Here is a 17,594-nt window from a genome sequence, read left to right as displayed (position 1 = left end):
TTCACAACTGTCCCATCAGCCAATCCTGTCAGCACTACTTTCAAATACATCTCAACTATATCTCACCATTTGCACTTCAGTCTAAGTTACTGAATTCTCTCACTTGGAGAGCCTACTATTGGCCTGCACACTTCTAGACTTACACCATACAGTTTATTCACCCCACTGCTGTTGCAGTGACTTGGTAAAGCTTGAGTTATTTTACTCTGCTCAAAACCCTCCCATGGTTTCCCACAGCACTCAGAATAAAAGCCAGAGTCCCTGTGACCAATAAGATCTGGTCTTCCCCATTATGTACCCCCTCCTAGTCTCATTATCTACATCTACACTCTCTTGATTTTTTATTTGTCATGGGAAACCTTGCTTTTGCTCAAACATGCCACATATGCACCCCAGAGATCAACATGCTTGTTGCCTCTTCAGTTAGATCTCGGCAAATGTCTCTATCAGCGAGATTTCTCTGGGCTTCCTATATAAAATAGTATACGTGCCCAGACGTTCTCTAACCTTGACCCTGATTTATCTTTTTAATAGCACTCAGCCATGTTACATTTGTCCGCCATTGTGCACCCCACCCCCACTAGGACTTAAGCTCCATGTGGGCACAGCCCCATGCCAGTCACTGTTCTGTGGCTTGTGCTTATAACAATACATGGTATTTAGTAGCTGCTCACAAAATATTGGTTGAACAAATGAACTTTTTTTTTCTGGGAAGACTGTTATTTCAATAATTCTTCGGAAGTTGTTTTTTCCTAATTAGTCCACATGCTCTCACCCCTATCCAACTTTAGCATAATGTTCGTTTATGCTATGCCTCCCATTAAAGATAAGATCGGGCCATGGTGATCTGGTTAAAGCATAAACATACTAGACTATGCTTTCTTAGAGCTGTTTCATATATGTACAATCCCAACTATCTCTTTTCAGTATGACCAAGTCACAGTTTTCCTGGGATGTTGGTTTCCCATTTAAGGAGAGAAATCAAATATCTTAGTTAAGATGGCTTTAGGAAAATGGCGTAAATATTATAATAATACATAACTGTATCCTTGAATAAAAGGGTAAGAATGTTGATAGGCCACAGAAGTTACCAGAACTAGGAAATTTCAAAGCCTTTAAGAGCAACTCAGCTCTTCTCTCAGCTTATTTTATTATGTATGCTCAGTCTCATCCTTATTATGTTTAATTCTCTTCCCCTTCTCTGGCCACATGGCCTTTTATTTGTATTTTTCTGTGCTTTTTTTCCCCCTCTACTCTCTGCTATCTGGCTTCCTCTACTTATTTCTGTACGTGGGAGAAGCTAAATGTCTCACAGCTCCTGAATCGGAATCATCTCAGATCAAGTGCACAGGCCAGAATAAGCCAGCCCTTTTCAGTCCCCATATAATTCCTCAGGAGAGAGAATGCTTTAGCTGACAAGGGAGGCAAGGTCTTTTACCATAACATGGCTACCAATGGCCTGGTCTTCTGAGAAGTGGAGGGTAGAGATGGGAGAGAGCCGAGATTCTTAAAGAAAGTAAGTTGTTATGAACTGAGCAGACAACCACCAAAGGTTTCTACTGAAGCTACAAATCACATGTAAATAATCTGAAACCTGTGGATTCTAACATTGATTAGAAGTTCAGGGGTGAAGAGAATTCTTCTTTTCTTTTTAGATTGATTTGTTCATTTCTAATAGTCAAACAATACAAACACATACAGAGTTAAAACAGAAACAAAAATGTCCTCTCATAAGACCTCTTAAAATATATATCTTACATACATACTGTAGATAGCCTGCTTTTTGTGTGTGTGTTGGGTGGGGGAGGAGGGCTAACAGCTTATCAGCACAATAGCAGTCATTCATGTATCTGGAACATAAGTTTTCATTTTCTGAAGATTTTTACTTATCATCCTCCAATATCCTTTTAGTCCTAGACATAAACAAAAACCAAAATCTAAACCAGTATGCTTTCTTCCCATCTTCCAAATTTTAACTAGTAACAACAAGGTGGCATTATCTGTATTTAATAAATGATGACACAGAAGTTACATAGCAGGCTGTTTTCTTTGACAACAACAACTGTCCCCTTGATTGATCACTGCATCCTCCTATCCAATGTGAAAATGATGTTTGATAGTTTCACCTATGGTCCAGTGTTGACCAAAATGGAGTAGGACCCCTAGAGCCCATCTTTCCAACCAATGGCAACTTAAAGGCTCTGGACAAATACAAAAAGTAAATACCTGAGGATTCTGAAACTTAAAGAATATGAGAGAGATTAGAGAGGAAAGTCAAAATTTAAAGACCAGTGGGGTGACGATGAGACTCCTGTTGCTTTTTCCTTAAGCTTTGACCCAAGGGTGGATTGAATTGGGGAACTCCATCATGAGTATGTATGGCAAAAGTCCAAGAGAAACCCATCTTTCTTGCTAGAAGACCAGGAAAAGAGGCTTCTTCTCAGACTTTCCCCAAGTCCATCCATTATCATACAGCTGTATTTTTATGGTGAAGGCAGGGTGAGCACCTAAAACTTAGACCAAAAACCTATATATTAGAATAGAAGAACTGGGAAAAGATGCCTTTGTTTTGCAAAGAGTGGGGGTATGGGAAACTCTGCTTTGTTTTGTTTTCTTTTCTCTTCCCTCCACTGCTTTTCTTTTCTTTTTCCATCCATTGCTTTTTCTGGAGAAGGGTCTTATCACATAGAACTATGTGATAGTTCAAGAGGACCCACCTGCGATAACTCCGTATTTCCATGCAGAAGAACTAGGAAAAGGTGTTCTTAGGAGCCAGAGACTGTGAGGAAATCCTGGTGAGGACAGAGCTAGAAGAGATCACCTACTTTTGATGAATCAATACAAGGTTCAGGCTCGCCCCCAAGTGTGCACATGGGAAACATAACCAAAGAAGCAAAACAAAGATTCTGAGAACTGAACGTGGATATAAACCATTGTTCAAGCCTCAGACTAACCCGTAAGTGGCATATGCAAAGGGTAGAATCAAGCAGCATAAAAAATGCTTTGAAAACTGAAAAGATATTCACCCACAGAAAGTGAAACAAAAGTGCTGGCTAAAATGGAGTAAGACCCCTAGTGCCCATCTTTCCAACCAAAGGCAACTAAAGGCTCTGGACAAATACCTGAGGATTCTGAAACTTAAAGAATGAACCTAACTGGACTACTGCCTCCTAAAAAAACAAAACAAGCAAACAACAACAAAACCCCTTCCCCTCAAAAGAAACAAAAAACATTATTTGAAGGATTTTTAACAGGATCACAAAAATGAAATTGAAAAAGACAAATTCCAAAATCACTGGATATGTAAAGAACCAGCAAAACCAAACCAAATTTCAGGGGAAAATACAATCAATATATATCAATCCTGGAATGAGCAGATATTAAAATTATCAGACAAGACATTAAAACAGCTATTATACCCATCTTACAAGAGGTAAAAGTGTACACTCTTGAAATGAATACAAAGATATAAGTCTTCTGCAGAAAGGTAGAAAATAAAACAGAACCAAATAGAAATTTTAAAATAAAATTATCTGAAATAAGTTTGTAAGATGAGTGCAATAGCAAAATGGAGATGAAAGAAGAAAAAATTGGTGAACTTGAAAATTAATCAGTAAAAAATAATCTGAAGAACAGAGAAAAAGGATTTAAAGAAAACGAACACATCTCATGAACATGTGGGACAATATCAAAAGACCTAATATTTATGTACAGTTGACCATTGAACAATAAAGGGTTTAGGGATGCCAACCCCTGCACAGTCAAAAATCTGTGTATAATTTTTGACTCCCCCAAAAACTTAACTACTAATAGCCTACTGTTGACTGTAGGCCTTACCAATAACATAGTCAATTAACACATATTTTGTATATTATATGCTGTATTCTTACAATAAAGTAAGCTAAAGAAAATATTATTAAAGCAGAGAAAATACATTTATAGTATTTTTTTAATCCATGTATAAGTGGACTTACACAGTTCAAACCCATGTTGTTCAAGCATCAACTATAATTAGATTTCCTGAAGAAGAGAAAGAGATTAGTACAGAAATAAATATTTTAAGAAATAGCTGAAACTGTCCCAAATTTTGTGAAAGACATAAATTTATAGAATCCAGAAGGTCAATGAACTTCAAACTAGATAAGTTCAAAGGAAATTATGCCCACATACAACATAATAAAATTCCTGGAAGCCAAAGGGAGGACAAATCTTAAAACCACTGGAGAAAATTGATGCATTATACAGTAGGGAACAATTTTTCAAATAGATGCAGATTTGTTATTGGGAAACACTGAGGTCAGAAGACAGTAGACCACTACACTTACAATGCTGAAAGAAAAGAACTGTCAAACCAGAGTAATGTATTCTCTGAAAATACACTTCAGGAATGAAAGTGAATAAAGACATTATCAGATGAAGGAAAACTAAGCATTTCTTGCCAACAGACTTATTTTAAAAGGAAGTTCTTCAGATTGAGGTAAATGAAAGCAGAGGGAAATTAGAAACTTCCAAAATAAAGGAAGAACAATATAGATGGCAACTACCTGGGTAAAAATAATAGAGATTTTATCATGTTTTAAATTTTAAAAGTGTTTATGACTATTGAAACAAAAATTATAATGTTGTCAGGGTAATTTTTCAATACATATGAAGTGTAATATATGACAATTATAACATAGACGAGAGAGAGTAAAGGAAACTGTACAGTGATAAGGCTTTTACATTTTACTTGAAGAGGTAAAGATTAACTCTAATTATATTCTGAAAGATTAAGTGTGTATATTGTGATCCATAGAGAAATTACTATAAATATACTACAGAGACATATAGCCAAAAAACGGATGGATAAATTAAAATGGAATACTAAAAAAGAGTCAAATAATCAAAAATATATATAAGAAAGAGAAAACACGGGAACAACAACAACAACAACAACAAAAACCTAGAGGGGACAAACAGAAAAATAATAAAAAGATAGACCTAAATACAACATATCACATTAAATAAAAATCATCTAAACACACCAATTAAAAGACAGATTGTCATGTTGGATGAAAAAACAAAACCCAAGTATATGCTGTTTGTAAACCAACTGACTTTTTGTAAGAAACCCACTTTTAATAAAATGATATAGATATATTAAAAGTAAAATAATTGTAAAAGATATACTATCAAATATAAATGACAAGAAAGCTGGTGTGGCTATATTATCAGACAAAGACTCTGAAACAAAGAAAATTATCAAGAAAAAAGAAGGACGTTATATCATAATCAAAGTGCCAATTCACTAAGACATAGTAATCCTAAATTTGTATGAACCTGATAACAAAGCCTCAAAATGCATAAAGCAAAAACTGAAATAAATGAAAGGAAAAATAGATAAATCCTCAAGTATACTTGGATATTTCAACACTCCTCTCTCTGTAATCAGTAGAACGAGTAGAATATAAACAAGAATGTAGAAAACAAGATCAACATTATCAACCACTTGACCTAGTTGACATTTATAGAACATTCCATCCAACAACAGCAGAATACATATTATTTTCAAATGTACATGAAGCATTCCATGATAGGCCATATATTAGGTGATAAAACAAATACAAATATAAAAATACTGAAATCATATGAAGTATGTTATATAACCACAATGAAATTAAATAAGAAATTAATAAAAGTAAGATACCTGGAAAAGTCCTAATCATTTAGAAATCAAGCAGCACACTAAGAGGAAGTTTTGAGAGAAACTGGAAAATATTTTACCGAAGTGAAAACAAAAATACAACATATCAAAATTTGTGGAATGTACCTAAAGCATTGCTTAAAAGGAAAATTAATAGCATTAAATGTTTTTATTAGGAAAAAAAAAGAAGGTATCAAAGCAATAATCTAAGCTTCCACTTACATGACACTAAAAAATGTTGACAAGGATGTGGAGAAACTGGAACCTGTTTGAATGTGGATATATAAAATGTGGATATATTGAATGTGGTTATATAAAATCGTGCAGCCACTTTGGAAAACAGTTTTTCAGTTTCTTAAAATGTTCTTAAAACCATTCAATTTACATAGGACTGAGCAATTTTATTCTTACTCCATTTTTACTCAGGCGAAATAAAAGCACATATGTACACAAAAAACTTGTGTACAAATGTTCATAGCAGCTATATGCACATTACTTAAAAAGTGGAGATAACTAAAAAAACAATAAACAATTGATACATACAACAAGAATAAACCCCAGATGCATTATGCCAAATAAAAGACGCCATATCAAAAGGCTACATACCATGTAAATTCATTTATATAACATTCTGGAAACAGCAAACAACAGGGACAGAGCACTGATCAGTGATTGTCAGGAATTGGGGGAGGAGAGGAGAAGGTTTCACTGTAGTGTTTACGTGGGGGAATTTTTTGGGCAATGATGAAACCAAAAGTTTATTAATTTTTATGGTGACTACATAACTCCATGAATTTTTCAAAACTCATATAACTGACTAACAGAGAATGGAATTTATTATATGAAAATTTAAATTAAAAAAATATTTAAGGCTTCATTTCTAACCTTTCTTACACTTTCAATTGTAGAGAATGGAATGGGAAAGTTTCTTCCAGCCTTTGAATTTGAAAAAATGATAACTCGGACTCCTTTGACTTACAGATCCTTCAAAGAACAATTATAAGACGTGGGAGTTTAGTCCATATTAAGTATATCTCAGTCCTCACTTCCTAACATACTGTCCATTCCATACCATTCGGACTTGGTTTCTGCTTTACATATTTCTCTAATTGTTTTATATTTCAAGTTTTCTCTCTCTAATAGAATCTCTGATAGAGACTTCTTGAGGGCAGGAACCATGACTTTCCATGTTTAACTATCACAATGATGGAAATATCTTAGGATCCTCAGTGATTCCTTCTGGAACAAAATGGAAGAAAACAGAATGGATGTTACATGTTGGCTAAAGTGAAGTTATGAAATAAGAAGAAGGTTCTCAATGCCTCTAATAAGTAGTATTGTCCTCCAATTCTCAGATAATAAACCTGAAATTTGTCCAAGATCATAGAAAATGCAGAATGTGGAATACAAATTCAGGTACACTGACCTATGAAGTATCCTTTAAAAAATGATCTCCATTTTAACCATCCCATGACCCAATAAATAGATCCCAGTGAAGCTCAATTGACATAGGCTCTTGACATTGTAATATCAAACTTTCAAGAACAGGTTGCAGTATTTCATAGATTATTTAAGTCTTTGCTTCTTACAGAAGCTCAAGGGATTAGATAGTAATCAGATGACTCTTATAATTAAAGAAATTATATTATCGTAGAAAGGGAACTGACCTTTGGAGCCTAAAGTTCTGGCTCTTCCCCTTCCCAAACTCTGCCTTGAAAATCCGTAAGATTCAGATTCCTAAGATCAGGAAATTAGGTCAAGTGATTTTTGTTGGTAGAGCTCCCTGGGAAGACTATGAGATTAAGATGCAAGAAGTTTATTAAGGAGTGCTCTGGGGAGCAACCACCTGGGGAAAGAGGGAATGAAAGGAGGGTGGGAAAGAGGGAGATACTGGGCTGCAATGTAACCTCAACAAGGCCTCAGACTACTGATGGAATCTCTAAAAAGGGCATAACCCTTCACAGTTATCCCAAGTTAGGGTAGGAGGAGAAAGGACTGGGAATTTATACCCTCATGCCATTGTCATTGGATGTCAGATGCACCAATTTGGGCAAGAAGGTTCTCTTCACTCAAAGCAATTCTGAACAGTTGGCTGACAGCCAAGAGCTGACAGCAGGACTGCAGCAGCTGGGGAAACATGAGCATCTGGAAGAGATGAATCTGGATGGCACACCGCAGTGTCCCATGTAGTCATCTCCAAAGTACCCTCCTGCTCAGGCACTCTTTGATTCTTAGAATGGTGGCATCATAAGTATTAGCCAGAAAAGAATGTCATGTCAGAAAATTAAAAGGTCTTCATCTCACTCACCTCTCACAGAAAAAAAAATTAAAGAAGATACTGGGGGAAAAAATTTGTTGTAGGAACATATACAAAACACTTTTACTTATAACAGCTGGCTTTCAGAGGGAAAATCTTAGAGCTCCAAGGAAATTGATACCTTTAATATACAGTATTCAACAGCCTATTAATATAACTCAGAGGTCAGCAAATTTTTTTTTTTTTTTTCTACAAAGGGCCAGGTTAAATGTTTTAGGCTTTGTGGACCATGCATTCTTAGCTACAACCCTCAACTCAGCAGTTGTAGTGAGAAAGCACCGCAGATTGTATGTTAACTAATGCGTGTAGCTGAGTTCCAATAAAACTTCACTTTCAAAAACAGGTGGCAGGCCAGGTTTGGCGAATGGGCTATAGTTTGCTGACTGATATAACTAATATAGTTGAATGACATGAAATTGAACTCATTCCCTTTCTAAATATCACAGAGCACCTTGCAAACCCTAGAATGAGACTCTCATGTGAAAGAGGATTAAATTGTTTTCTTGTCAGAACACTTTTATGCTGAATTTTCTGTCATTTACAGCAGAACCCAACCCAAATTACTATAGAAATTTACTTTAGATTGAGTGATCAAAGAAGGCTTCTGTAAGGGAGAAAAGTTTTAGTCTCTATAACGTAGAGTTGTGAGAAAATAAAACCAATGGAAGTTTGTGGGGGTAACTACCAGTTGTTCCTCATATTCATTTTAACCTGTCCCCTAATTTTAGTTAGACTAAAAACAGTCTTTCCCAACTTCCCTGAATTGTGGCCAGATTTGGCAGAGCTAAACTAAGAACACGGAAGTACTGACGTGGGTTAGAAACTGGATGAAATGTCAAGGCACACCTAAGGGTGAGTATATAGTTTCCAAAATCTGTTCTACAATGCAGTATATATAGGCGAATGCAATATGAGCAATTTCTAGAAATGAGCTTAGAGGGATACATGACCTTCTCCCTGATTCTCCTTCCTTCCAGCTGGAATATAATGGCCACACCAGGAGCAGCCCTCACGGACCATGAGGTGAACTTAAAACAGAGGTTACACATTGTGGTGACACAAGATATAAGGATTCTGGGACACTGACACCATCACCACCACCAGCTCTAGACTGATACCATGATTCTCATGTGGGAAGGAAAGATCCTTTTTCTTGTTAAAACAGGTATTCTGAGTTTTATGTCATCTTCAGCCTTTTCCAACTCAAACTATTATAGAAGTTTATGTTAAACTGCGGGGTCCACACAAGCCTCTAATGACACAGAGGTTTTAGACAAGATCTCAAGGACGAAAAAGAGCCAGGCCTAGAAAAAGCAAGAGGAAAAAACAACAAAAACAAAAAAAAGTTCTGGCATAAGGCACAGCGTGTGCAAACATTTTGAGACAGGAAAGAATAGTGTGTGAAAAGAACTGAAAAAAGACCAGTATGTCTGACAATTTGTTAAAGGGGTGGTACAAGATAAGATTTTGGACATAGGAAGGGGTCAAATTACAAATGTGAGGAGTTGAGTTCACTCATAAGTACAGTAGGAGGCCACTGAAGGATTTTAAGCAAGGACAAGATTTGATCCAATTTGGGCCTCCTCTTGGAAGGTACGAATGACTGTCCCCTAGCTCCTGACTTCCTGTGGCCCCTGTCCAGGCTCTGTGTGATGTCTCCTGAGCCCTCCAGGCAGTTTTCTTGCAGAAGCTTCCTTTTAAGACACCTCAGGTCTGGCTCCCTCCATCAGGACCCACGCACTATTTATTCACCCCAGTGGCAGTACAGCTAGCTCTCTCCACAGCACTTTCTCCTTGCCCTGTCACCACAACCACCCCCGCCAACCACAACCACCTTTTGCCTTTTGATTTGTCAGCATTGAAACAGGGACCCGTGTACCACAAATGCCAGGGGATACATATCAGCCTCTCCTCCCTAAGTGATTCCTGAAGTTACCCTACCTTAGCTTGGAGAAAAAGAGGGAAAACACTGCAGCCTCCAACACGAAATACCTATTGAAAGCCTCCTCACTCTTGAAACTCTAACCTCTGGTGAATTTCCTTTTCTATAGAGACTAAAGGTGGATGATCAGCTAATGTTGATAAAAGCAAATTTTGGCCACTTCCTTTGCAACAATGGTCTAGCACCTCAGTTAGAATATTGGATACCTTACAGTTATTTATTTCAGGTTGGTGCCTCAGCTGAAACTCCACAGCTAAGAAAGTACAATAATAACATTTTTCAAAAATATGACTTGATTCCAAAATAGATGATTATTGATAGTCAAATACAAGATGCAGCATTTTATTTAATTAGTCAAAATTATTTTTAAGGGCCTACTATATTCAGGTACTATCCTAAATGCAGAGGACATAATAATGGACAAATCTCAGGTTTTGGTCTAGCGAAGAGACTGATATCGGTATAATTATTCTGCGTGTATAAAGTATATTATTCTGTCTATATATTTTATGTATAAAAGTTATGTGTTCTACTTGTATGACATGAAAATCTAATCCAGGGATATGTAGGAAAGAACAGAAAACCATCAGTAGGGCTTTCTTTACAGTCCTTGATCAAAGAAATGGTACGCTGGAAGAACATGGTTGAGGAATTTATAAGGCAGATTACAGAAGATATCTTGAGCTAAACAAAAGACTTTTCTTAGTCAGAAATAGGGCTAAGGATCTGTAACCTGGATGGGCACCAGGACAAGGGAGAACCAGATACCTGAAGAAACAGAAGTTGTCTCTAGAAGCAGAGCAGGAAGGAGTACACCTATCCTATCGGTGGAGTGGAATCTTTCTCCCTGGAGGAAGCTGCTTCTAAGATACAGGCAGATAGATTCCAGTTCTTTTGCTATAGCATACCAAAAGTGATGACAGATTACTTATAAAAATGTAAAAGAGACAATAATTTATTTTTCCTGGACATGGAAATGATATGATAGGAAGTGACATCGCAAAAGGAGTGATATTAAGTCATACATATAGAGATAAGCAAATCCCACCAGATAGAAAAGGGGAAACGAGTGTTGGGTCTATGTTGTTTTGCCTGCACAGCATTTCATCTTCCTTCCTTTGACAACAGAACTCTGCTTTCAGAGAACCAACCCTTCTTCATTCCATGTTGTCCAGAGGGATTGTCAATTAAGGTTTCCTACTCTCCATCCCCTTTCCAAATCTATAGAGAACCTTTTAGGTATGTTAAGCAGGAGGTAAGGGACACAGAACAGTTTTACCTATTTAAAATATTTTCAGTATTTTCCTTTTCAATCCATCCTCATTCGCACAGTGATATTCTGATACATGGGTGGCAATCAAGGTGTCAGACACAGTTGGTGGTTAGCCAGCAGCAGTGCTGCAACAAGAGTTTAGTCATCTTTGAAGTCAGGGGAAGACAGTCCACACAAGGCTGCCCTCACTTCTGACACCAGTTGCAGGTTCAGCAGTTCTCAAAACCACCGTCAGTTTTGATAATTTGCCTTAAAGATTCATAGAACTCATGGAAAGATATACTCACAATTATGGTTTATTACAGGTAAAGGATAAAGACTCAAATTAGCCATGGAAGAAATGAACAGGAAGTACCAAATGTGGAGCATCCATTATCTTTTCCCAGAGGATTCAGGACATTTTACCAGCATTGATGTGTAACAATATGCATGGAATAACACCACCCAGGGAAACCTGCTCAAGCCTCAGTGTTCAGTTTTTATTGGGGCATCATTAGGTAGGCATGATCGAGTGACTAGGTATTCACTTGGTTGATCTCAGTCTCCAGGTTGACTAATACTGCATGACCTAAAAGCCCACCCTAAATTAAAACGTTGGTCTTTTGGGTATGACTAGCCCCACCCTAAACCACACTGTCAGACTATTCAGTAGTGACGCAAGCAAAGAAAGACACTCTTATCAGACAAAATATTCCAAAGATTAATTAGAGATTACTTTCCAGAAACCAAGGGCAAAGGTCAGACCCTTTTCTGGACCATGTTAAATTGTACATATCTACAAAGGCTTTGTCATTTCAAGGCTCAAATGGGGAAGAATCCACTTCCCAAAGTCACTCATGCGTTTGTCAGGATTCAGTTCTTTGTGGACTGTTGGACTGAGAGACACAGTTCCTCATTGGCTATTGGCCAGCCTGCCCTTCAGTTTTTGCTACATGATCCTTTCTAAAATGGCAGTTTACTTCTCAAAGTGAATAAGTCAAGAAGGCAAAAAGGAAAAAGTACCAGTGAGAGAGACAGTGCTAGCAAGATGGAACTCACAGTATTTTGTAACCTAACCATGGAAGTGATTGCCATCACTTTTTGTTTGACTCTCTTCCTTAATAACAAGTCAATAGATTTAGCCCACACTCAGAAGATTTCACAACAGCGTGAATACAAAGTGGCAGAAATTATTAGGAGCCATGTTAGAAGCTGCCTACCACAGTAAGCTTAGGGAAAGAAGATAGGAGAGGGAGAGAGGCTGATGATGAATCAAGTTCCTGGAGGTAGGAAATTTAATGAGAACACATGCAGGAGGGCAAGATGCTAAACAAAAAAAAAAAAAAAATGAATGAGGATTAATAATGAAATTTTCTTGGGTCTGGTTGTTAAATTCTATGTGGTATATTACTTTAAATTGTTACTGACCCGGTGCTCAGCTGCATGAAAATTCATTTTACTATATAGGAAAGTTGCTTCTTTTCAACTAATTAAACTTCCACCATCACTATGGAAGTAGTTGTTTTTAAAGTATCTGTACAGGGAATAGCACTTGTAATGTTAGGAGTTCATTGCCTGTTGCACAAAATTAGTGTAATCAAATACTGCAGGTTGACAGAGAGTTAACTGAAGCTGAGTTGTGTACACACTCATGATAGATAGCTCTAGAGACAACCTAGTATTTTCAATATTAGGGCTAAAATCCAGAAATGAGCATAGCTATCTCAGTTTATCCTCAGTGATATCCAATTGTATAAAAAGATCATTAGACTTGTACTTAATGTTGGTCAAATTTTACTAAAATGTCAAATCCAATTCTGGGCTTATAAGCAGTTATTATAAACAAGTGATCTTTCGTTTCATTTAAGGGATGAGAGAATAGTCTTAACACTTAAATAAGATTTCAATTAAAATGGTGATAAAATTTCTGAAATTCAGGGCTTTAATCTTTGTGATATATTACATTACGTTGAATAAAAAGTTTACCTACTCAAAACATGACATTCATATTAAATTGTTTGACTTTCAGTCTGATAACATAATAATAGATTATTAAATTGGTGGTTTGGGAATACATTTACAAAAACAGCAAGTCAGAATGAGTTCATTAATATTATAACATTCAAGTTCTTTCTTCTTTCAAGACTTTTATTAAAATATAGCTAACATACATTATATTAGTCTCAGGTGTACACCATAGTTATTCAACATTTATATACCTAAAGAAGTGATCACCTATCTGACACTGCATGCTATCACAATATTATTGACTATATTCCCTATGCTGTACATTACATCCCCATGACTTATTTTTTTTTTAATTTTTTATTAGTGTCAGGTGTACAGTGCAGTGGTTAGGCATTTATATAATCTATGAAGTGATCCCCCCGATATGTCCAATACCATCTGACACCCTACATAGTCTTTACAACATTATTGATTATATTCCCCATACTGTGTTTCACATCCCCATGACTATTTTGTGACTACCAATTTGTACTTCCTAATCATTTCACCTTTCTCATCCCCCACCCCCTCCCACCTGGCCACCATCAGTTTGTTCTCTGTATCTTTGTGTCTATTTCTGTTTTATTTGCTTGTCTATTCTGTTCTTTAGATTCCACATATAAGTGAGATTGTATGGTATTGGTCTTTCTCAGTGTGATTTATTTCACTTAGTATAATACCCTCGGTCCATCCATGCTGTTGCAACAATATTCAAATTCTATCATATGTTCTCTCTTCCTGAGTGCTGTTGGAGAAAATCACAAAACTATGTGTACTGAACTCTTAATTTTTTATCACAAATGTCAAATAGTCATTCAACACTCCCAGACATTCCTACTCACTTCCCTAGTAAATACATTTTGTTCACCCATATGATCATGACACTTTTCTCTCCTCAGATCTCTAACAACCACTCTTTCCTCTCACTTTCAGTTGATATATTGTAGAGAAAATAGATGAAATAAAACAAAAACTACCTCAACTTCCAACTACCCAGTATGCAACTTAAGCTATATTTTATCTGCATAACTTTCACTCTTCGTGTTACTGAAAAATTGCCTTTGATCCTAGAGGCCAAAATGTCATCTGTGTAGTGAATACCATCCTCCTTTATCTTCTCAAGCCTTGCAGTCCTGCAATCCTTCCCCTTCTCTTCAGCATCACAAATTTTTACCTTTATAATTTATTTATATATATTTATTCCTTTTATGATTGCCATAACCTCAAACACATGTTCTAACATTTCCTGTATTCAAAACATCAACTCTTGATCCCTACATCTCCCTCCTGCCCTAATTTTCTGTTTTAAATTAAATTCCTGGGTTGTTTCTATATTTGCTGACTCACCTCCCATTTTCAATGAAACCCTCTCCAATGTAACATTTGCCCCCTACTTCTCAACTGAAATGGCTTTTATCAACATCAGTAATGACCTACCTATTGCCAAATTCAATGCTTAATTGGTTTTCTCTTATTATTCCACTTATCAGCATTTGATAAAGACTATTCATTCTTTCATGAAACAGATTTGTGGTGTGATGTCTGTCATGAAAACCAAGAAATCTGTTTCATGAAAGCACTTGAATTTTCTCCCTAGAATTGAACTTACTACTTCTAGCTCTTCTTTGCTGGCAATTCCCTGTTTAATCGTCCTGTGAATATTCAAAAGTTTTAATAGTTTTAGCTCTTACATTTAGGTCTATAATACATGTTGAGTTCGATTTTATAAATAGTGTTAAGTAAAGGTCACAATTCCTTTTTATGATGTATCAATATCCAATTGTTCTAGCATCATTTGTTGAAAAGACTGTCTTTCCATCATTGAATTACCTTTGCCCCAAATCAATTGACCATATATGAATGGAGATCTATTCCTGGACTCTCTATTCTGTTCTATTGACTATGTCTACCCTTAGATCAATACCACTCTGTTTTGATTATAGTAGCTTTATAAAAAAAATCATGAGATTAGGTACTGTGAATCTTCCAATGGTGTTCTTACTCAAAATTGTTTTGGTTATTCTAGGTCCTTTGTATTTCCATATAAATTTCTGAAAGCATTTGTGAATTTCTACAAAAGACCCTCGGATACTGATTGGCACTCCATTGAATTTCTGGATATATTTCAGAATAAATCTTAATAATATTGAGTCTACCAATTCATTATCACACTTTATCTTTGTATTTGAGTATTCTTGAATTTTCTTCAGCAATATTCTGCAATTTTCACATTAAAAATGTGCATACTTTGTTAAATTTATCTCTAAGTATTTTTGATGCCATTAAAATGGTATTGCTTTTAATTACAATTTTTAAATGTTCATAATTTATCTAGAACAATACAATTTATTTTTGTTTATTGACATTGTACCCTGCTACTTTGCAGAATTATTAGTAATAAAAACTGTTTTATAGATTTTTAAGGATTTTTTACATAAATGATTATGTCATCTGAGAATGACAGTTTTACTTCATCCTTTGCAATCTATGACTTTTATTTCTTTCTCATACCTACCTTTGCATTGGTTAGTTACCTCCAGTACAATGTTGAACAGAAGTAGGGAAGCAGTTATCTTTGCCTTATTCTCAATCTTAGGAATAAAGCATTGATTTTCATGATATTAATAGGTTTGTCACAATTGCCATTTATCAGATTAGGGAAATTTTCTTCTATTCCTAGTATGCCAAGAGTTTTTATCATGAAAGAAGGCTAAATTTTTCAAGTGATTTTTTTCTGCATATTGAGATGATAATGTGTTTTTTTTTTACAGTGTTGATATAATGAACTACCCTGACTGTGCTTTGAAACTAGAACCAACCTTGCATTCCCAAGATGAACCTGATTTTCTTAGTATATGTCATCCTTTTTATCTATTGCTGAATTTTACTTGGTAAAATTTCTGCCTCTCTGTTTGCATCTGATATTGGATTGTAATTTATTTTCTTGTCTTTGTCAAGTTTTGCTGGCCACATGAATGAGTTCTGAAGTATTCCGTCCTCTTCTATTTTCTGGAAGAGTTAGTATAGATTCGGTGTTATCCCTTCCTTAAATGTTTAGAGTTCAATAGTAAATCTATCTGGTCTTGTAGTTTCTTTTTTCTCTCTCAAATCAGTACATGGCTTTTATTGCATTTAAAATATCACAAATAAGTTGGCAGAATCACTTAACATCTTGGTATTTATGTAGCTGGACAACTTAGATCCTATTCATCAGCCAGTTGAACTGTCCTTTATCAGAAACATAGATACCATCAAAATTTTTCTGATATCCTTGTTTTTTAACTGTTGTGGCTTGTTGAATCAAAGCAGCTGAATTTAGTTCAATATCATTTCCTTCAAGAATTAACTCATCTTTCTGGGCTTGAGATACTAAACAAACAACACCTTACCTCATCTGATCCCTGCGGATGTATTTTTCATCCAGGAAATTTCGGAGAACCATTCTCCTAAATAATGACATTGATGGGGAGCATACACAGCCCTTGTCTTGTAACGGAAACCCACTGTAACACCCTTGATCATGTTCCATACATGACTACAGATAATTTGAACAGTAGCCAGTTCCTTTCTATTTCCTGACCATTTGTCAATCCGGAGCCTCTTCCTCTTCTTTCCAAGGAGACTGAGTTTTACAGTGATGTGATTGAAGTCCCTCCACCAGGTACCTCTGGGACCCATCACAATAACTGTGTGAAGGGTCAATAACTCTAAAGGGTCAATGATGTCCACATTTTCTGGAATGTCCACTGTCTGATTGCTGAGAATGGTCTTCATCCTCATAGAAGATGCAGCAAAGGGAGCGGTGTTGGAGTTTCTTGTAAGAAGTGTGTGTGGCATGAGAAAGAAAGGTCTTTTAAACTAAAGATTAAAATTACTAAGATGGATATAGAGCTATTCAAGTTATCTTTTTCTTCTTTTGTGAGCTTTGGCAGTTGGTATCTTTCAAGGCATTTGTCCATTTCATCTATGTTTATTGACATAAAAATGTTCTTAATATCCTTTTAATGTGTGTAGAATCTGTAGCGATAACATCTCTAATTCCCAATACTGGTAATTTACATCTTCTCTTTTTTTCTGGATCAGTCAGGCTAGAGGTTTTTTTTAAATCAATTATATTGATCTTTTCAAAGAACTAACTTTTGATTTAATTTATTTCCTCTATTTTTCTTCTGTTTCACTCCATTTACTTCTACCCTATTATTTCCTTCATTTTGCTTGTTTTGGTTTTATTTATATTTATTTATTTTAGTTTCTTAAGATAGAAATGTAAATTATTGAATTGAGCTCTTTCTTCTTCTCTAATGTTAACAGCTAATGTAAAATTTAATGTTTTTATTTTCATTCAATTCAAAGTATTTTCTGATTTTCATAGTGACTTCTTCCTTGATCCAAT

The sequence above is a fragment of the Rhinolophus sinicus genome, linkage group LG05 (assembly GCF_036562045.2).
Source record: "Rhinolophus sinicus isolate RSC01 linkage group LG05, ASM3656204v1, whole genome shotgun sequence".
Lineage (NCBI taxonomy): Eukaryota > Metazoa > Chordata > Mammalia > Chiroptera > Rhinolophidae > Rhinolophus > Rhinolophus sinicus.
The sequence above is the reverse complement of the archived record's forward strand: the minus strand, read 5'-3'. Positions refer to the sequence as shown.